Source organism: Festucalex cinctus, chromosome 3 (genome assembly GCF_051991245.1).
Source record: "Festucalex cinctus isolate MCC-2025b chromosome 3, RoL_Fcin_1.0, whole genome shotgun sequence".
Lineage (NCBI taxonomy): Eukaryota > Metazoa > Chordata > Actinopteri > Syngnathiformes > Syngnathidae > Festucalex > Festucalex cinctus.
The window spans coordinates 17,616,979-17,640,195 of NC_135413.1; the positions used below are offsets into that span (position 1 = coordinate 17,616,979).

At 36.6% G+C, this 23,217-nt stretch overlaps 1 protein-coding gene and 1 long non-coding RNA gene across 3 annotated transcripts in view; both read left to right on the plus strand.

The window, feature by feature from the left end:
• LOC144015863 (polypeptide N-acetylgalactosaminyltransferase 18-like) overlaps positions 1-23,217 on the plus strand; it is a 90,973-nt gene that overhangs the window by 19,620 nt on the left and 48,136 nt on the right. The gene's annotated exons all lie outside the window — the stretch shown is intronic.
• Positions 8,337-9,078, plus strand: LOC144015865 (uncharacterized). The gene is made up of 2 exons (XR_013282810.1): positions 8,337-8,392; positions 8,657-9,078. It is a non-coding gene; the product is annotated as an uncharacterized LOC144015865 (long non-coding RNA).

Consider the following 23,217-nt stretch of genomic DNA (forward strand, 5'->3'; position numbering starts at 1 on the left):
GTAGAGAAGGGGGCGGGCTCTGGAGGATTTAGGGGCGGGCTGAAGCTCAACCTCATTGTTTCAGCGAAGGACAGTGGGTTGATTTCAAAAGAGATCACGTTATTCTCATTCCGGAATCCCAAACAAACACCAGACACCAGCATATGCGTCAAGAAAAGGTAAACAAGGTACTATGGAAAAATACAAATTAACAAGGTCAAAAACGAACTATAGTGATGAAAACACGAGGGCAACAAGGCATGGCATGGACAACATGGGATGACTGGACAGCAACAATGACTCAACAAGAACTGAAAGAAAGCAGGGTAACTACATACACCTGGTAACGAGATAACAGACACCTGGGCAAGATACAAGAGGCTTGGGGAGCTGATTGGTCAACACACTGGGAAGGGAAGACACACTCAGGTGGACGTGGTTAGACATAATGATACAAGGAATACATGACAAATAACCAAAAACACCAAAAGAAAACTAAATCTCACCCCCACAGAACCAAAACATGACAAGGACGTCCCAGGTGTGAAATTTTCAACATGCTTCAATATACAAACACAGTGTGGAACAGCTTAAACGTTGGTTGACATGCAGAGACCTCAAAGTGGGCAAAAAGAAAGCAAAATATTTTATTTTATTTGTATTTTTTTTACAAATTACCTTTGCACCATTATACTATACTATATTTGAGGTTTTCCTAACTTACTGTCGAATTAGCAGCTTAGTAATATAGTGAAAACTGTGTCCATCAGCATGAATAAGTCATTTAACAAGAGAAAATCCAATATTTTCAATGCAATAATGTCTTTTGATGGCTGAATTTGCCGGATTTACTGGAGCCTATTGTTTCTGTGCTGTTAGACTTCTTCAATCAATGAAAGACGGGAATCCGAAAGTAAGCTTGGTTCTTATTGTTATTATAAAATGCTGACATGTCCATCAACCATGTAACCCTCTTACAATGGATTTTTAATGGAATGCACTTTGAACATGAAGCAAGATAATTGAATAGGTAATGAGATTTGTCCTGCCGGTCAACCGTGATTGATGTTCTCATCTCTTCATGTGCTTCTTTGAAATAAAATCACGGTTCGCTGCTCAGCCTCCGTTATTTTGCCTTGAAAATGGTTTTCATAGAGGGAGCGGTGCACAAAAAAATAATGAAATATGGTTATTGATTTTTGGCCCGAAACACTGATTCTATTTTACTGTTAATACAATTTCACATTGCTTTGACAAACAAAGAAATTGCATTCTCAGATTCGACCCTGGATTTGTTTTGATTCACATATTTAGCAGTTCTATTTGGATTACTTTCAAACAACCTATTATGAAGTGCTAAGTCAAGTCAATTATTTTCATATAACGCAAATTCACAAGTCTAAAAGCTGCTTCCTCACGTATTAAATCAAAATATCTGAAGCCCTCATGAGCAGGAAGGCAAGGACAAACTCTCTGTCGACGAAACCTCAAAATGACCCGAGACTCATCACGTGGCGTCTGTCTGCATCGACCTGTTAGGCTGAGACTTGAGAGATGGAGGGAAGAAAGTGAGAAAAAAATAGGATAAATGGATTGGGAGGGGTGAGAAAACGGTTTGTAGCAACAATTTATTCAATGACAGGATCGTGTAATAAGAAGTGCCAATCTCGATAGAGTAGATGTTTATATGAATAATGTAGGGTATACAATAAATTCTGTAGAGTAAATTTAACCCTTGAGTGACTTCTATTTTTTTCCCCAATCTTTATTTTACTCTCTTCTGAGTCCATTTGGTCCCACTCTAAATAGAGTCAAATTTAATCTATAGAATTTACTGTCTACTCAAAATACCGTTAATTATATCAACTCTAAGGCCGTTTTGGAAGTAACAAAAACAGACATAAGCATGTTATTTTCATAAGCAATTTTGGTGCATTACAACAAACCTATTAATGTCATTTTCCAAGTCTTGACGTGACTTGTATGTACCTTTTTTTGGTGTAGCAAGCAGTCATATGAATTGACTTGTGGTTATTGTGCTCAAAGAAGTGGAATATAAACATAAGCAGAACACTCTTGTGATGGACTCGCGATTAAAAAAAAAATCATATACAGCACAGATATATATATATTACAGTACCTTGTGCTATTATTCTCTGTAAGTGAAGGGGACAGAGCAACACTTGGAATTGCTACAGCAGCTGACATTGCAGACGTTATGCTCTCTGGTTTCTTGGCAAAATTGTATCTCTGCTAATTATTTTGTCCCTGTGGAACGATTTTTATGTGAATCCATTAAAAATTACAATAGGCAGTTTTTCTAAATTATGTTAATTGCTTTCCCCCCCATGATTTCAAGTTGGCAATAAAATGTATTGCAAAGTGCGTCGAAATAGAGGCTGGGGTTACGTTATGCATCCATTAGATGGTGCTGCGCTAAAGGGAATGTCAACAAAACAGTCAGATATGTCAGTCAAACTTTATTAATAGATTACAAACCAGTTTTCAGACAACTCCATTCACTCCCAAAATGAATAAACAGGTGTTTTATTATTTTCTCTGAGGTAAAGTATTAGCATTAGCTAGCGATCCAAGATGGCGGGATCTTCTGCGCATGCGCGTCACCGACCGTGCAGGGTCACCGATAGCGTCTTGACAGGGAGACCTGTTGCGGCTCAATATTGATCCATATATAAGGCGCACTGGATTATAAGGCGCATGGTCAGCTTTTGAAAAAAATTGAAGGCTCTTATGTGCACCTTATATTGCGGAAAATACGGTACTTGATTATCAATCTTGTCAATAAAATCGTTGGTAGTTAATTAATTTGTTGTTGTAATTGATTTATTTTGACACCTCAACTACTACTACCTTGAACCAAACCAACAATAGCATTAGCCACTCGTACACACTCACACAGACACACACTCACTAACAAACACAAACTCACTAAAATAGGAAAAATCTACATTAATGTTCTTTGACAATGTTTACTGGTTGGTTAAAGCTGACCTACGTAGCAATTTGCCCAAAATATCTTCACAATAGCCTTATTCGGCTATTTATGACTCAAAAATCTTCTAATTAGGAGATTAACACCTTCGTTGTTCACAGTCCTGCAAGCCTGTGGCCAATAGTATCGAGACTGGATTTGGGTTAGAATTTCCCGCCGTCTGTCTGCGGATGTGACGTCGTGTGCATTGCTTACGTGAGAAGGGAGTGTGTGCAGTTTCATTTTCAGCCACACGTGGCAGTAGCGATTTGAAATTGAACTTTCTGCATTCGGCAGCTTTAAACATTTACAGTATATAAAAATTGCTACTTGTTTAATTTATCACTAAATCTGAGCATTAGCTCTGCAAATACATTCACAGTGGTTTAAGTGACTGCATGTCTTTGAATTTAGGGATAGACCGATAATCGGCCCCAGCCGATTATCGGCGCCGATATTTGGCATTTTGACAAATATCGGCATCGGCCATGTTTTGAATCTGAAGGCCGATAAAGCTCACTGAGCAGGGGATACTTGCGAACGTAGCGAATTTGGGGTTTTCATCAGGATTTGTAAGATGTTCACAGTCAGTTTTTATTTGTCGTAAACACATTTGGAACATATTCACACAATTTTTCACCGCAAAAATCTTTTTGAAACGTTTTTACGAACCCTAACAAAAACCCCAAATGAGCTACATTCACATGAATTTGTTACTCAGTGAGAAATTATATATAGTTTGAAAGAATTCCCCCCCCTCCCCATTTAACTGCAAATGAATATCGGCTTGAAATATCGGTTATCGGCCAACTTGACTACAAATAATCTGTATCGGTATCGGCCTTGAAAAAAACATATCGGTCTATCACTAGTCAATTTACTGTAAATTAGTAGCAACCAACGGATATAATCATTGTCTTTTCACATAAAACTAGCTGTATGAGTTATTTATTGGGTTTACAAATGTCTTCGAGATATCTATCATATCACCTCCCAAGGGTTGCATGTCATTTCACTCAAAAGTTGACTTGTGAAAAGAGAAAAATGCAGGTTGTGAACTCTTTGACAAGCTGCTTCCTGAATTGATATGCAAGTGAGACAAATGATGAGTGAAGTGAGAGTGAGTGAAAGGCGACGGATAAATGCTTTTTGGAACACAAATCAAAATGTCATGACAGCTGCATACGCCAGTGTCCTCAAATCCTCAAATCCTAATTTATATAATCCGCCTGACCTGATACCAGAGTTTCAAACTGTTTTAATATTTGATATGCAACAACTCTGTGTCCTTATATCGGGCTGTTCAAAAAACACAATTAAAAAAGGAGGTTACTCCACATGATGAAAAACTCTGTTTAATTCAATGCTTATTGCTGTATTATTAATCTAACTGCGAGTGAAATGAGTTGGTGGCTGATATCATGAAAACGTGCTGGGGTCAAACAAAGTGTGTTCCAGGTTGCTGATTGACCTCAAATTTCTTTGAATTTGGAAACTTTTTTCCCCCGTGGGAAATGCCTGTCAAGTTTTAGGTGTAGAATGTATTGAGGACCAAAACTGCCAAAATTCGAAATAAATAAATGACTAAAAGTGAAAATAAAAATGAATATAATTTTTTTTTCTCGAAAATTATATCTAAAAAAAATAAATATAAATGGAAATAAATCAGTTCAATTTTCATTTTTTGTCATTTATTTATTTAGTCATTTATGTAGTTTGAATTTTGGCAGTTTTGGGCCGTACTGCCAAGTCGAAATGTTATTCAAATGAGGGTTGGACTCTATCATTGCAAAATGCCTGCCATTGGTCGAATGAGCAGCTCGGCGAACAAAGAAGTCTCGCCGGCTTGCAATGGAGACCTCCAGCAATGGACGACGATCGTGTCCACTGTCACCTCAACTTGCGACTTGAGTTGTTAGACAACAAGTGAGAGCAGACAGTGGACAAGATAGTCGTCCATTGCTGGAGCTCTCCATTGCAAGCCAGCGAGACTTCCGTGTTCGCCGAGCTGCTCACTCGACCAATGACAGTCAGTTTGCAATAGCGGAGTCCAGCCCAAAACACGCTTAGGACCGCCCCCTCATTTGAATAACATTTCGACTTGGCAGTACGGTCCAAAACTGCCAAAATTCAAACTAAATAAATGACTAAATAAATAAATGAATGAATGAATAAATAAATAAATAAATAAATGACAAAAAATTAAAATAAAAACAGATGTATTTCTATTTCTATTAATTTTTTTTAATGTAATTTTCAAATGATATTTTTTTTATATTCATTTTTATTTTCACTTTTAGTCATTTATTTATTTATTTAGTCATTTATTTATTTTGAATTTTGGCAGTTTTGGTCCTCCATAGGAATGCAGAGAAGCGGAGCGAGGAGACAGAGGTGACGTAATAAGTTAATTTAATTAAACTAAAACAAAAGTTAAATCCAAAAGGCAAGCAAACTAAGACATTGGGGAAACAACAAGGCAAAAAAACAAACAAAAAACAACAACAACAACAACAAACACGGCAGCATAACGGGGTAAAAACAACAATGAATCGACACAGACCACGGGAGACAAGACACTAAATACACACACGCATTAATTGACAACGAGACACAGCTGGGAAAGACACAATTAAGTGGCAGAGGTTGTTGATTGGTTGACACATGAGGAAGGGCAGGCAAACACAGGTGAACATGGCAATGCTTGACAAGACTAGGAGGGCGCACATGGACAACAACACAAAACACAGATCACGATTGAATTTACAGAAACATGAGGACAAAATCAAACTAAACCAAAATTAAACCTAAGCCATGACAAAAGTAACAAAATCAACTCAAACCCATCCCAAAGCATGAAAATACCAGATGGAAACTGGGGGAGATAATCTGTTACAATAATCTCACATGACAATAGATGCTTCTCCAAAGTATTACAGTATTAAGGTGAATTCATCCTCATACTTGCATCCTCAGGGCTGTTCCACTCTAAAGGTTCGACCCGGGTCGAACTAATCTTGCACAGCAAGTCGAAATTGGACAAGCTTCTCAAATAAGAACCAGGATGTTATTAGTTGTGACAAAAACAATGAAAGTATGAATATATCATCAGTGTCAAAAATTGCATACAACTCCCATTGGCTTTGTTCAGTGATAAATGTGTCAGGATATATTCATTTTGAAAGTGATATTTAGGGCCTTATGCTTTAGTTGTAAGGCTTTACGTTGTTCACCAGAGCATTCGGAAGCCACGGCTCATTTGTCACATTTCTCTGCCATCTCGGATCATTCTCGAAAACAGTGTCATTTGGAAAAATGGTTATCTTTGTACATTTGTAGCGTTGCCAGTCGCACATGAGCAAAAAAAAAAAAGAAAAAAAAAAGTCGCTTCTGATCCTCACCTCAGAAACCGACAACCATTCACACTCACATTCACACCTGCTGCCAGCATACAAGTCAGGCGAGAGTGTATAACGACACCATCAATGACCTCTGAATAGTTTCACCAACTAAAAACATCTCATTCACAATTTTTTATATCTCCGTTAGAGGGATGCGATCAGTCAACGATAAGACATGCTGAGTTCATCAGATCCAACATCATAAATCTGTGCTGAAGAGAGAAAAGATGATGAAAAGGCACGTCAAGGTCTTCTTCACAGACTGTTTTCGAACCTGTCAACACATATAAATTCCAAGAAATAGTCAGCATTTGTAACATTTCAGTTTCAGAATGTCACACCCTTATGTTGACATTCCAATTCTTTTAAGAATTTGCATTTCCGCCCCACCCCCGAAATCTGAAAATCAACATTTAGCCTACTCTGTATTACTGTGTCTTTCTGTCTGTGCAGCAATATGGATTACCCAATGTAATCCTAATCTTTTTGAAGAAATAAGAATAGTGACCCAGAATCTCTCAGTTTAAATGTATGTTTGAATACAAGATTAATTGATACATTGCTGTCATTGTTACACACTAATTGCATTTTAGCAATCACAAACACATGCAGAGTCCTAGTTTCGATAGCGTGCACTTCTAAATTGGGAACAATCTTTTCAACATAGCCATTCTTCGTCTCATTCATTTATAAACGGACTACTTATGTCCTAAAAGCCGTAGATTTCATTTACAGAAACAGGCACAAACTGTCGAAAGCCTCTGAGGTGACAGTATTTGTTTACATTTATTTACTCTTGACTGTCATTTGAAAACAAATGACCTCATCAAATGACTTTCATCATTAAAAAGAAAATTGAATGAATATATTGTAATGCTGCATGCCAGACAAGAAAATCCACCAAGGATTAAATGATGTCATAGAATAATAAAATCCAGGCCTCCAAATCCTATCATGAACAAACAATCTGAATTAATGAGCACTGCATGATGCCTTTTAGATGAACACGTAAAAAAAAATCAGAAGCAAAATCCTTAGGCTTCAAAGGTTATGTGAGGAATTAGATATTTTTGTCTTTTGCATCCAACATCATCACATCTAAACCCTTTAATCTTGAGCTTCACTCAAATTTGCTGTTCTTCCCGTTAGATTTGTAGATTATATTTTCGTCCATTTTTCAAAATGGGAAGAAAAATAAGAGCCATTTTCACGAAAGCAACCCCCTTTGCTCCTGGCTGTTTTACTGGATTTTGACTGATTTTGCAAGGCCCACATAATATTGTGCTCTATTGCCATAAAAACATGGAATCTACCAAAAGAAAGATTAGTTTCTTCTTTCATCAGGAAAAAAAAGTGTATTTCTATCTGTTTCCAATTTGCAGCAATTAGCATTACAATATATCTAAGTTTTATCATTATTCACAAATGTGTTTATAACTGTGGGGGAAACATGCTGCAACATGGCCTTGGTTGATCTCTTATACTCTGCTGCCACCTGCTGGCCGTTTTTGTGATGACTACCATTGCTTCAACCGTTCTCTCCAGTTCAGAGGCTGCATCAAAGCCTTTTGTATGCTCTATTATTAAAAAAAAAAAAACAATTAAAAAAAAACATAAAATCATCTTTGAGACGCTGGTAATTTTTAAAATAGAACGTATTTATACGTTTTTGGGAGCAAATGAGTTAAGAACCATTACAAAGAGAAACTGTGAGACAGATGAGACATATGAAGGATATCCATTTTCCCTTATAAGAGTGATGCATTCAAACCGTTATACAAATAAATTCAAAAAGACAAATTATTTTGCCCTCAGGACTCAGGGAGAAACCAACACACTCGAAAGCACTCGTACAGCTGTTACTAGTCCATGTCTGATTAAATGAGCGTTCGCCACACCACCTGTCTCCAATAATTCTACTACAAATACCACCTGTCTTAATTAATCCAGCCCTAGAATATGAAACACGCTTGATGTGTTTGTATGTGTTTGCAGACAAGCTGAATGTAATTTTCCACGAGTAAGTAAAGACTGGCACACGCAAGTTGCTGTGCCTCATTTGAAATGCTCCCTTATTAGACGATCAACACTTGGGCCTGATATTCTACATTATTAATCACACTTGTGTACCTCATATGCTGAATACAGCAGTCTAGCCATGTATTTCAATACACGTTACGGAATTTATTTTACTTGTACAAATTTACTACTGTACTTTATTACTGTATTGTTTTTGTTATATCATCGCTGCTATGTAAAAAACATGTGTATCCATTTTTTTCAGATTTGGGTTTTTGGGATGGCTGCATTCAGTTTCACACCCATTTCAGCCTGGAATGGACTGGCCATACAGGGTTTTGCCCAAACTTCCCAATTGCCAGAATGCTCCTGCGTATCCATGCACAGTTTAGAGCAATGAACTCAAACTCGCAGCCTGGGGGCCATTTGTGACCTGCAGCATGACATTTTATGACCCCCTGCTTGACATCAAAGTTTACAGTTAGTGTGGCCCCCATCTCTTCATTGCTCTGGATATTTTTTTTATTTTTTTTTTAAATCACTCATGAGCTACCATAGCACAGGCTTTGTGCGAAAAGTAATTCTGGAATGGAAGGAAAAGATATCCTGTCACCCAGTAACAGTCAATGTGTTTTTCAAAACCTGCCATTCATGTTCAGAACTGTTATTAATAAAGCTTGGATTGGATTAGTTGTACTTTTTAATGAATACTTGATCCCCTTTTTTGTGGATTATTTGAGACGTACTCTGACTCTCTCCAGTAGTCTTCAATTTATCCTGGCATGCATATTTTTGGAACATGGCAACATGCTGGAGTATCGTAACCTGGCAATAGCTAGGTTAATAATTGTGATTCACTCAAAAGAGTTCTCCACAATATCAATCTGGGACAGATTCAACGTGATCTTCTCGGTAAAGGCGTGACATTCAGTACAATACTTCAAGCTAATTGGGCAAGCCAAACTTTTCACGACAACGGACGAAGACCTTCTTGTTCTTAGTTCAAAAAGGAAACTGTGAGTAATTCTGTGAAAACAGAATTCCTCCATGTTAGGTTTGTTTCCCACGGCTTCGAAGCTTCTTGTTTTCTTCACAGTCGCGTATCCCGCCCCCAAACACAATACCACTTTGTGATAGGTCCGTATAAAAAGTGTAGGGATCGGTGAAAATCAGCGGGTTCGGTACAAGATGGATTCTCGGGGGTTTGTGAATGCACAAATCCGATGAGAATTCAAATTGCAGCGCAAGATTAAGTATTTACAGCAAATTTGCGCAAGTACGGGAAAACACAAATTCTGGAGAAAGCTGGTCAAATAAAAACAAAATCCTTCCAGGATGAGACACTTCCTTCTTGACCATCACACTAGAATGGATGAGTTTGAATGACACGTTTAACCAACATACGTGTTGATGTGTTGTTGTTTATTGTCATCATCATTCCTTGCTCGCTATTTCATTCACGTGCCAACTTCAAGAGGTTAGCGATAACCATCTTCACGGGCCAGGTTGCTTTCTGCTCTTCCCTCTGGACACCCTCTCTGGAACAGAGGTTATTTAACTGCAACCTCCTGTACAGATTGGATCAAATTGAAATTGTTCAGGCATGATGGCACTGAAAAGAGATTTGGATAAGATATACGCAATATCTTGAACTCTGAAATAATGTAGGCTACTTGCTACTTGCTTGGTATTGTGAAATGATAGATCAATCCCAAATGTGTAAAGTAATTCCAGATAACATTTTGAGTATTCCGTACAAATGATGAAGGTAAAATTGTGAATTTTAACCACATCAGGAAAAGATAAAAGATGACAATACTGCAACATGATGGGGGGAAGTTAGTAGTGGTGCGATTGAGCAGTTTCAAATCCTGGATGCAAATATCCGCTGCGGATTGGCTTTGCTTTTTCAGCTACTGACAGCTGCATGTGTCATTTGAAAAGCACAAATTCATATCTATCAATTTCTGTTCACCAAAGTGGCTGAAAAGTCACTTAAACCTAACAACTGTGGCAATAACCTAGAAGAATATTTGAATTGGGTCTCACTTCAAACAGTTGAGGCTGTGTGTCACTATTATATAATGCAGACACATGATCCATCTTTGGGAGCTGCAGAATCATGTTTTCTTTTTCTTGCCCTGAAGTAATCAGACCAGGTAAACAAGAGAACAGCGGGAGCGGATTTTCCGTCTCACTGAAGTGTCCCATTGTTTTGAATACATGTTTACAAGTACACTACTGTTTCAAAAAGGTCTCTCCAGGATTAGTAAGGTCAGAAGAAATGGAAGCGCATCCAGGTGCTGAAAATTAAATGGAGTCTCGGTAGTTGCTTACAGGAACACAAGACTTATGAAAAACTAACCAGCTATTCTGTGAAATTGTTCATTTCTTTTTTCCTTTCCTTTTATTATTTTTTTGAACATATAAACAAATGAACAGCAGAGATAAAACAAAAAACAACAACAATCAAAATAGAAGAAAATCCCAATAACATAATCATTCAATTAATCATAACTTACATGTTCAAAAGGGAGTAGGAAGAAGTTAAAAACTTATCTAGTCCTACCCCTTTTACTAAATATATTTAAACTTATTTCATTATTAATACAATTTTCATTTACTGATTATTAAAAATAATAATAATAAAATAATAAATGATATATATAACCCAAGTTATATATATATACACACAAGTGCACTTAACCTATTCACATTTACCAAAAACATATATACATAAATTTACTAAACATATACCATAATACCTATCTAGATCACTTACACATACTCACATGTACATTTTTCATATACTGGCTTGACATAGATAATTTTTTTGAATTTTACTTTTAAACATTTTTTTAAACTCCAGCATTGAATCACAATTTTGCAGAGCAATTTCCAATTGATTCCACAGATCAACACCTTTTACAGATACACACCTTTGCTTAATATTTGTTCTTGTTTTGGGTTTTTTGTACACACTTGTACCCCTTATATCATAAGGACTGTGTCTAATTTCAAATAACTTCTGAGTACTGTGGCAGAGTAAATTGTTATAAACTTTATACATTATTTGTGCTATTTTAAAATCCACCAAGTCATAAAATTTCATTGCATTTAATTTAATAAATAGTGGATGTGTTGGCTCTGTATACTTTGATCCATTAATAATTCTTATAGCTTTCTTTTGCAATTTGAAAACGGTGTTAGTATTTGTTTTATATGCCATTCCCCATAATTCCACACAATAGGTCAAATATGGTAATAATAATGAACTATATAATATATATAATGATTTCATGTTTAAAACATCCTTACTTTTATAGAGTATCCCTATGATTTTTGACATTTTCCTTTTAACAGTTTCTATGTGTGGCTTCCAACATAATTTATCATCGATAATAATTCCAAGGAATTTATTTTCATTCACCCTTTCTATTTCAATTGAATTCACCATAATTTTGACTTGATGAGTGATTTGTCTCGTGCCAAAAACTATGAACTTGGTTTTATTTAAATTCAATGATAATTTATTTACATCAAACCATTTTTTTAATATATTCAATTCATACTCCACAGTAGTCAGAAGCTGCTTCAGGTTTTCTCCTGAACAATAGAAAGTTGTATCATCAGCAAATAAAACACTTTTCAATGTTTTTGAGACACAGCAAATATCGTTTATATACAGTATAAATAATTTAGGGCCGAGCACAGACCCTTGGGGAACTCCATGAGTGATCTTCATGTGTTCTGATTGTACATTATTAAACTGCACATACTGATATCTATTTTCCAAATAACTTTTCATCCACTTATAAGCTAAACCTCTTATTCCATATTTCTTTAATTTATTCATTAATATAGAATGATCTATAGTATCAAAAGCTTTTTTTAAATCCATAAAAATCCCAACAGTAAATTTTTTATTATCTATTTCGGTAGATATTGCTTCTACAAGCTCCATGACTGCCATTGAGGTGGTCCGTTTTTCTCTAAACCCATATTGGGTTTCACTTAAGAGCTTATGTTTCTCAATAAAATTATCCAATCTATATGAAAATAATTTTTCTAGAATTTTTGAGAACTGTGGCAACAATGATATTGGTCTGTAGTTATTAAACGTGTGTCTTTCTCCACTTTTATGAACAGGAATGACTTTGGCTATCTTCATTTTTGATGGAAATATACCAGTTTTAAATGATAAATTACAAATATATGTAAAAGGTTTTACAATATATTCTATAATACTTTTTACTAATGTCATATCAATGTTAAGACAGTCAGTAGACTTTTTATTTTTTAATGTTTTCACAACATTTAATACTTCTATATCATTCACATCATTAAGAAACATTGTGGATGAATTATTTACAATGTTCTTATCTATTTCACGTTTGTTTCTTGGCTCTGGGATTTTGTTTGCCAAGTTGCTGCCCACGTTAACTAAATATTCATTAAAATTATTAGCTATGTCAGAAATTTCATCAATTACCATATCGTTATCTTTTATAAAATATTGTGGAAAATTTGTTTTTTTAGAACTTTTTTTAATTACATGATTTAGTGTTTTCCATATTTCTTGTGTATTGCTTTTATTCTGTTCTAATAATTCATAGTAATAATCTTTCTTTCTTATTCGAATAATATTTGCTAATTTATTTTTATAGATCTTGTACTTTGTTTCAGCTTCCACAGTTCTCAATTTAATAAATCTTTTATATAAATTATTTTTCTTTTTACATGCATTCTGTATCCCCTTTGTCATCCATGTCTTATTTGGACCTTTATACTTTCTTGTAATCTTAATTAATGGACAATGTTTATTATATAGAGAAATAATGGTTGACTGAAATTCACTATATGCAATATCAGGATCGTTATTTGAATAAACCTCAGACCAGTTGTGTTTCTCTAAATCCAACTTAAAGGCAGCCATGGAGCGTGTTGTTCTTGCTCTAGTTTCAAATGTGTAAGTAATCGGCTTCATTTTTTTATCAAAATAATCATAAAAAATTGCAAAAATCGGGAGGTGATCACTTATATCATTAATAAGGAGTCCACTTTCTATTTTAAGGTCAATTTTATTTGTGAATATATTATCAATTAGTGTAGCTGTATCGATTGTTATTCTACTAGGTTTTATAATAACAGGAAATAAACTATTACTATACATCATATTTATAAAATCAGTTGTTTTCTGATGTCCATTAGGATTTAATAAATCAATGTTAAAATCACCACACAATATTCGCAATTTTTTATCATTTGTATAACTAAGGATATCTGTTAACTTATCGTTAAATGTATCAAGACATGATCCTGGTGTCCTATATATACAACTTATAATTACGTTTGACATATTTTTTATATGAACTTCAATAGTTACACATTCCATTACATTATCCACAGTAGTAGTTAGATGTTCAATTTTACTACATTTGAAAACCTTATCAACATATATTGCAACTCCTCCTCCCCTTCTGTTTTCCCTATTCATTGTAAACAATTCATATCCTTCCATTTCTATATCGCTTATTTTCTCATTATCAAGCCATGTCTCTGATATGGCTATAATTTGGAATTTATTTATTTTACTCAAGCATTTTTTAATTTCTGTAAAGTTTTTATATAGACTTCTACTATTAAAATGTATGATTGAGAATGCACGAAAATCCTTACTTACATTTGCATTGAATTGCTCATTAGTGTGGTACTCGCAGGCAAGGTCATAGTTGTTACTACATAAAAATGTATCTGGGTCAATGCCATTTTCTGGATCAGATGTCTTATGTTCCGTATAATCAAATATTTGTAATTTTTTTGTGTTTGGGTATAGATTTTCCATTCTAGTATTTGTCAACTTTTCGTCATCAAGTGTACTGTGTCTTCCTTCATTTTATTGATGAGTTTCAACTCTTCCCTGAAAAAAAAAGCCAATTTATGTTGAGCAATTGTGATTTTATAGCACTTTTTATGAATACTTTTGCGTTAAGTACTGTATCGGGCATTTCCGACAGTCACGTGATCATCGTGAGGTATCGCGTGCGTAAAATACACATTAAATGAATGACAACAGGGTGGCACGGTGAATGAGTGGTACTCTGGTCTCCTCCCACATTCCGAATTGTCCCGAGGTGTACTTGTGCGTGTGGATGGTTGTTCGTCTCTGTGTGCCCTGCGATTGGCTGGCGACCAGTTCAGTGTATACCCCACCTACTGCCCGAAGCCAGCTGGGATAGGCTCCAGCACCCCCGCGACCCTTGTGAGGAGCAAGCGGTTAAGAAAATGGATGGATGGATGGATGGATGGATGACAAAAAAGAACTCACGAGGAATGATGGTGTTCCACTCCGGACATCAAGGTGAAATTTCGACTTACAACAAAGAAGCACTTCTTCAAAAGCAGTACAGCCATGGATGACACGCCAAAGATTTTTTTCCAACCGAAATCCGGATAAAACTGGCACATCCAGCCGTCGGCGTGTCCAAGTGGACGTTAACATCCGGGTGTCTAGTATTTGGGTAGACTAAACTACTTGTCGTGTGCTAAGCACGGCTTTAGCACACTTTAACAGCTGCCACCTACCACACAGAATAACATGAAACCGGACGTGTTGAGGACTTTACTCTGAACGGTGTTTGGGATCCAAGACGTCATTTTCTCGCTCATTACTTCAGCAAATTCTCATTGAAATGATCGAAGACGGATTCCGGTTGAGCACGGGATACGTCAACACGATCACGTGACCAGGAACATGGCGTCTCACACCGTACGATCGAATTCGGACACTTAATCAGTTTAAACTAAAATTCAGGGAATAAGATGCCAAAGATATTTGTACTTTTATTCTTTGTACACAATGTCTAATCCAATACTGGAAAATGAATAATGATTAATTAATTATTATTCCAGCTGATGAGGGCGAAGGAACACACTTGACTGTTCACCAACCAATCACAAAACATGGAAATTCAACTCACTGCAGACTAGAACTAGCATAGATGTGGTGGTCAATGAGGTCAATGTGGTTTCTTCTCCACAGTAGCCAAATGTGGATTCACTTTGAATGTATTTTAGTGAGAAAAAGTTGAGTGTCCGTATGGATAACCATTCTCCTATGCAATACCCTTACAATAGAAAAAAAAGTTTAAAAAAAAATAAAAAATAAAAAAAATAACCTTGGCAGAGATCTGTGATCACTGAATCCCTCTGTTGTGACAAAAAGCAAACATATCATATGGAATAGAAATAATCTGTTGAATGTGTCATGTTGCAGTGGCTTTTTCTTCAAATGATTGTGACATCTGATATCAAACAGTTAACATTTTCCGTAACATTTTTTTTTTTCAGCTTTATCAAGCTTAGCTCAAGTGAGTCAAGAGATTAAATTTGAGCTTTCTAGGGCAATAGGATTACACACATTTATACCACTCTCTTAATGTTTTATCTTTCTACCTATGCATTGCCATTATCACAGTCTTGTATCCTTAATTATATCATCAGTTTTCCCGCCTTCCTCTGGTCCTGTGCCGTCATCAGCCTCATTGTCCTCAATTCTCCTCTCTCTCACAGTCATTGGCATGCAGCCATGTTCATGTCACCAGTAGGTCACGGCTGACAGATGGCTGCATGGTGAGGGTTGAGGCACGAAGAGATAGGCCACAAGGAAACAGAAAGGGACCATTGCATAATCAAAACTCAAGACTGTTGTGCTTGTAACCTTTAAACCATAGGCAGGACAAACACAAAAACACAATTTTCTGTAGATTAGAGCGTCATAACATTTTTTGATCTTCACCTCACGTTCTTCAATATTTATTATCCACAAGCCCAGAAGAAGCTTAGTGTGAAAAACTGTCGTACTGGTGAGAATAATCTGGCACGCACTGTATTTTCTTCTCTTCAATGTATTTAGTGTAGCATGGTTGAGCAAAAGAATTGTGTGAAGTATTTTATTTATGTTAAAAATGTGTCATGTTTTTCTATGCATTGAAAGAAGCTCATCTATAGTCACTAACAATGCACTTCCTGTCATGCCGTAAGATGTCAAACGATTCCGCCAAAGCAGTGACTGATAGGAAAGTGGTGATTGGCATTTTTATGCATTGGGAAGGTGACATGCAACCAGTGTTTATTTTTTATTTATTTTTAATCAAATTGCCTGTTAGCCATTTATTAACACAGCCATTTTAGGGTTTTAAACTAGTAGTAGTACATGTGCTTATTTCGATCTCGTTGAGTCTAATTTAAGTTTTACGCCAACATCGTTTTGAAACATTTAAATGATTTTAAAAGGTGTCAATATTCGTTTCTGGATTTTGATGTGAAAAACACTGATAAATACATGACCCAACCCTTTGTGCTGCATTACCTCAGCCTATTCACCAGCCTGTCACCTCGAGAAAGCTGCTCAGTCAGGCAGTCATAATTCAGTCCAACTCCAGTTTTAGTCTTCTTCCAAGCACTGTCTGCTCGCACACTGCAGTATATTCACATGCACTGTGCCTCTTAAAAGCCTTACTCCTAAAGCTGAATAAAAACGACCGAAAATGAAACCAAAAGACAATGGAATTCAGACTTTCTAGTCAAAATCTTACAGTTTCAGAAAGATGCCTGTTTATTTAAGGCATATGGTAATGGACTTCTTTTTATATAGACAACCAAATCCTAGAGGCAAGGCTAAGCTTTACATTAATAGCGCATTTCATACACAAGATAACTCAATGTTTACATCACTGAAATTACATTTAAAAGCATTCCCAAACAAAAGAACTAAATATATTTACAAAACGTACAGGAATAAAAGGTAGCTTACTAAAATTAGTAAAAGAACATACAGTGCAAGAGTTTTTTATGGGAAAACTCATTTTAAAAATGCTTTAAAAGACAACAATCCTAAACTGTGCTTTGGACTAGGCTTGCTCTGAGTACGGAAATAGTGCCTCTGGTCTTTGATTTTTAAAAGATGACTCCCGGTGTTTACTAACAGCAATCCTCTTTTCCTTTATTGCCCAAAACAATTACCGGTACCTCAGCTTTGTTTTGGTTTAGTTGAAGGAACTATTGGTTCATCCAGTTATTTATTTTAAACAATGACACAGCACCATAACACGCCATTCAAGGTAGCACCGCCCATGTTGTAATAATGTACGGTAATATTAAGTTGTTGACATGGAGTGGGAAGTATTATTTTTTTTGGTTATGTCATATGCCACCATACTACATTAATTTACACGTGTAATTCTGATGATAAATGCTGAATCCACCAGCACTAATGCAATGGGCATTCTATGGGCGTTTACTTTTAGTAACCAAGCGTAGATGCAGCGCATCATCGCTAAACTGCTGAATCACACTTGGCAATTAGTAAAGTGGATCATGAAACCAATCCAGAATGCTAAATGCGCTTAAAATAAATAAATAAATAAAATGTTTTGTGTGCTTAACCGTTCTCTTGAAGGCGTTGTGCCCAAGTGGTGAAGTGCTCGTCTCGCAACCCTGAGGTTGTGGGTTGTGGGTGGCATTTGATTTGACATTCAGTTTTTTTTTCCGATGCGTACGGGTTTGCCGCATTCCTCCTTCAAATCTTTTACATCTGTGTATACCTTCCGCATCACTTTCGACATACTGTATCATGGATATGAGCTTGAATACTCTTTCTATCCATTCCACAGTTTCCATCTTTCTGAGCCGACAATGAATTCAACAAAGTGACACAAGCAGTATAGCATAGGACAGTTATGTTTATATATGAATGAATTATAGCACTATATTCCTCAGCTGTAATCATTTCCTTCAGTTCTCGCAATCTGGAAAAAGGCACAACACTGTATGGAACATCAATCTTTTTGCTAGTTATAAATAAATATTGTGAAAGTTGCATACAACAAATGATTGGCCTCAAACCAAATGCACCAATGTACTCTCGGTGACCCAAATTCACTCATAAGTCATAGATAGTGTACAAGATCGTGGAATTTGGGGTTTAACCGCCAGGGAAAAGCATCTGAAATTAACAGATCGGTGGTGAAAGGTTATCAAGTCAACTGAGCTTGATTTGTGGGGCTAAGATAATACAAATGTTTTGCAGAAGCATGTGGTGCCAGGGTTTTGGTCGTTGGAGGACCCAAATGCAGGAATGAGAGGAAACAATTTGAGATGATTGTATGTTTATTGACAACTGAAGAGGGTAGTTGAAAGAGAGCTGTTGTGTATAAGTGTGCGGATGTGCAGGAAATCCAAGAGCTCAGACCAGATTGGTGGGGTGTTTGCAGCAAACAGTCAAAATAGGCGAGACAGCAGGCTTGGTGAAACATGGGGATTATTTTTTTTTTTCTTATGTGATACTTAAAAATGGATCCATCATGAAAGTCACCTAGAACCAGAATGCCTCCTTTCCTGTATACCTTCAATCAAACATGATTCCTAATGTCAGTTCTGGTAAGAAAGGCACACAGAACTTCAAAGATTCGAATATGTTGGAAGGATGTTATATAAGGATGTGTGTGTGTGTGTGTGTTGTCATTTTATTAGGACAGTGGAGACACTGACAATTCATGACCTCACCAGAAAATACAAACACACATCATCCTTTATCCAAACTCGGTAACTCGTGTCTACAAAAAAGAAACAAACGTTACCTGTAAAATTGTCCGCTTTTCTCCATATAGCTCCTGAGGAAGCGTCACACTTGTGGAAAAACGATAGTAGATTTAATTTACCGTACCTCGATTCTCTGAAGTTTCTGATCTTCTGTCGTTCCAATCCAACTTTTAACACAAATTCATACACAGGTGTCACATCATGTGTGAATAGTAATCACCACTGATACGACATGTCACGCCTGCTTTATAGAGAAGGTCAGACCATGCGTAATCCATAGTCAAACTAGCACTCAGCTCCCACAGGGCTACCAAGATGGCCGCCAAACTCAAGTCTTTCCTCTGGGTGTGTCACGTTTTAGTTGTGGTTGTGGACCCAAATGCAGAGAAGCAGGTTGAGGAGGCAGAGGTGAAGTAAAAATGGAATTTAATTAAACCAGACAAAAAGCGAAATCCAAAAAGGTAAGTAATGCAAGATGGGGGAACAACAAGGCAGAAAAACAGTAGCATGACGGGGGCAACAATGAATCGACACAGACAGAGGGGAGACAAGAGACTAAATACACACACGCTAATTGACACAACGAGACACAGCTGCGCAAGACACAAGTGGCAGAGTGTTCTGATAGGTTGACACACGAGGAAGTCAGGCAAACACAGGTGGGCAGGACAATGCTTGACGAGACAATGGGAGACACACAAGGAAAGCGGAACATAACAGATCATAACAGAAACTTGATGACAAACTCAAACAAAACCCACTCAAAACTAGAACCCCGGCAAAAGCAAAACCCAACCTAAACCATGACAGGGTGACCAGGGTTCATTTCCCAACTCCAACACCCCTCCACACTGTAGCCTTCTTCTTGTTAACTAGTCAATCTCCAAAAAGAGATTACGGCAAATTGCCAGATTGTCTTCTGATTTCGTCAGTTGCACCTAATTTGGCTAAACATTTGACGAGTTAAGCGTGAGGATCTTACCCATGTTTTAAACAGCCCTCAAAGAACTCTTTTCAAAAAGGGTATTGAAACCATTCATAGTCTTACAGAGAACCCTTGAAGGATCTTTTTTTTTCTCCCCAAAAAGTTTTTTTTTTTTCCCAGAAGCAAATGGTTCCGAGTACAACTTCTACCTTTGAAGAAGAACCCTTTTGGAACCTTAACTTCTAAGAGTGTATATACTACTTTGAAATGACAGTCATTAAGAATATACACTATGCTAATCTTTTGAAATAACTTGCCCACAGATGCAATGTTATTAAATTAATAATAACATTCAGGGAGCATCAAGTCTTGCGTACCATTAAATAAACCAAACTCTCCCCACTGGAACCCAATCCCTTCTGAGAGAGAATAGTAATTCTGTCCCAGCATCAAGAGTAGATAATACACGAATCCCTCTAGATACGTTTGGAGGTCGCCTATTGCACCATTCTACCTTGCAAGAGCGGCCCGAGTGTACCGTGTTGATGAGCTGTGTTTATTCACTGTCCAGTCACATCCTTTTCTCCTGCTATACTGCTGAAGTCATCTGTGTCTGTGCTCCCTCAGGTCAACACATTATCTGAATGATTTAATATCGCTGCAGCTGCCTCTCTGTCATTGTGCAGTGGAGCAGGGAGACTAAGCACTCTAGGGGTGATCACCAAAGACTTAATTGAGTTTTTCATTGATGTATTAACAAAGGTATTATAAAATACTTTAAATTGATCACTGGCTCATTATTTGTTAAGCCATTAATCCAGTGTTTGTGCAGTATGGAATTCTAAGGACAGAAATGGCTGTATGAGGTGTGATCGTTTGGGGTTTAGCACTTTAAGATGGCGGTCAATCATTTGAAAGTCTTTCCTTTTTTTTTTTGTAAATAGCAACTGCAGACCTTGGAGAATCATTAAGAATGCTTTCGGAATCCTAATCTTTTCTTTTCACATTCATGATCGGAAGATTTGTATTGATTCAATGTGGCATTGCAGTTGGGATTTCAGCAAAGTGGAGCCAACATAATTCAGTTTAGGAGCATCAGCAGTCCGTAGTATTGTTCAAATGAGAAAACAATTGCAAAAGTTATAGTTGCAGATGGTACATTTCAATCCAGGTCTTTGGACGTTTTACAGTTTTGCATTTCCCCTAACTTTCGTGTCATTCATTGAGTCGCATTGAGTATATGGTTGGGTGTGTGTCTCCACTTGTGTGTATTATTATTCATTGCCAAGCAAAATTTTTGTTCCCATATGATATTAACAGCCATTGCAAGGCTTGTGATTAGGTGAATAAAGCAGAGGCGTCCGTTTAAATGTATTAGACAAGGGGTGTCCAAACTTTTTCATTTGAGGGCCACATACAGAAAATCAGAAGGACGCAAGGGCCACATAATGTTATGAAGAAAAATCGTGTTTAGTCCTAAAAATTGTACAAATAATTTATGTGTGCTTTTGCATATTTAGAAAAATGCTACAGTATATAAACCAATTTATTTGTAGTATGGCAATGAGGTTATTTTAGTTTTGGAATTTTTTATTTTAGTTAGTTTTTATTAGTTTTCAGGGTGGTTCTGTTAGTTTTTATTAGTTTTAGTTCTTTAATAAATGCTTTGTTTTAGTTTAGTTTTAGTTAGTTTCAGTATTAGTATTAGTTATTTAATAAAAATGTGTATTACTTGTGCGCAATATTTAATATTTAAATATTTAAAATACACCATGGGCGCAACGTCATCTTTTGGTGCTTTTCTATTGGCTGCTGCGAGAGGACGACACTTCTGTGTGACATACTTTCAAACGTCATTATTCCGGTTTATATCAAAATAAATCTACTAAAAATCATATTTAAAATCATCCCCAAAGGCTCATGCATTAAATTAATGACCAAAGACTAAAACGAAGGAGATGTTTGCTATAATTTTAGTTAGTTTTGTAAACATAAAATGTAGTTTCAGTTACTTTTGTTTTTTTCAAAAGCATTTTCGTTTTTATTTTATTTCGGTAACAATATTGTTTTTGAATTTTTGTTCTAGTTTTTTCATTAGTTTTACTTAACTAAAATAACCTTTAATGGCGCCTGTTTTGCGATACCCTCCCTTCTTACTTTGACCATCTCCAAACATTTTTCTTTTGTTTATTTTATTTGAACTGAGTCAAATGCCATTTTTAGCACATGTCGCGGGCCACAGAAAAATGGATGGCGGACCGCAAATGGCCCCCGGGCCGTAGTTTGGACACCTCTGTCTTAGACTTTACAAACAAAGGCTGTCAGTTCATCTCTTAGTATATCAGCCAAGGACATTGTGCTGCCTCAAGCAATGTTCCCTCACCAGTCCACACACAGTTGCCTCCATGTCACCATGTCTCTTTCCTCTTTTACACACGCACACTTGCACACTGTCACCAACACAAACCACACACACACAATCAAGAGCGGATTACAGGACCGCTGACCCTCAGTTTGTAGATATTCCCTGCTGTCACTCATGCAGCAAGTGGACGAGAATTAAAGAGGACAAGGACAAGTGACAAGGTTTCTTAGTGTTCAGTGTGAGCAAAATTGTGTGTGGGTTATGTTATATCATTGGCGCAAATGACAGGGTGGGGACACATCCCCCCTCACTTTTATGGTAATTGTACTACAAGTATTTGCTGGAAGCGGACAGAAGTACTGTAGAGACGTGCTGTTCGAATTAAGTTAAAGTGAGCAAATATAAGTTCTCTAACTGAAAGGCAAGAAGAACGTTTTTTTGTGTGCACAAAATGTGATTTTCTTTTAAGTTAATTCTTTCTTCAGTGTTCACGTGCTCATTGCTGCCCACTCGCTTGCACTCATAACAAAAAGCATCTCTTTACCCATCTTGACGATTGTTGCTGCTTTGTATAGATTATATTTTTTCTAAGCTTGGTTAACCCCCACCCCCATCACTCACATATCCATGAAGAAACTCTTTTTCCGTTACAGGATGAAGAAAGAAAAAAAAAATGCCTCTTACAGAAGTATTGAACGGCAACGAGAAGCTAGAAGTCACCTTGTCATTGTTGCAGTTTAAAGCTGCCCTTTCAGTAACCACTCAGAGGACACATAACACAAACAGAATGTCCCATATAAACACCCTTGAATTTAACTTTAATAATGCGCCAATCAGCTGGATACATTGGTAACTTTGAGGGCCAACACAATTCAGTTACCGTCGTAGAGAAGAATTTCCTAAAAGGGATACTTGACTCATTGAGCCATTTTCA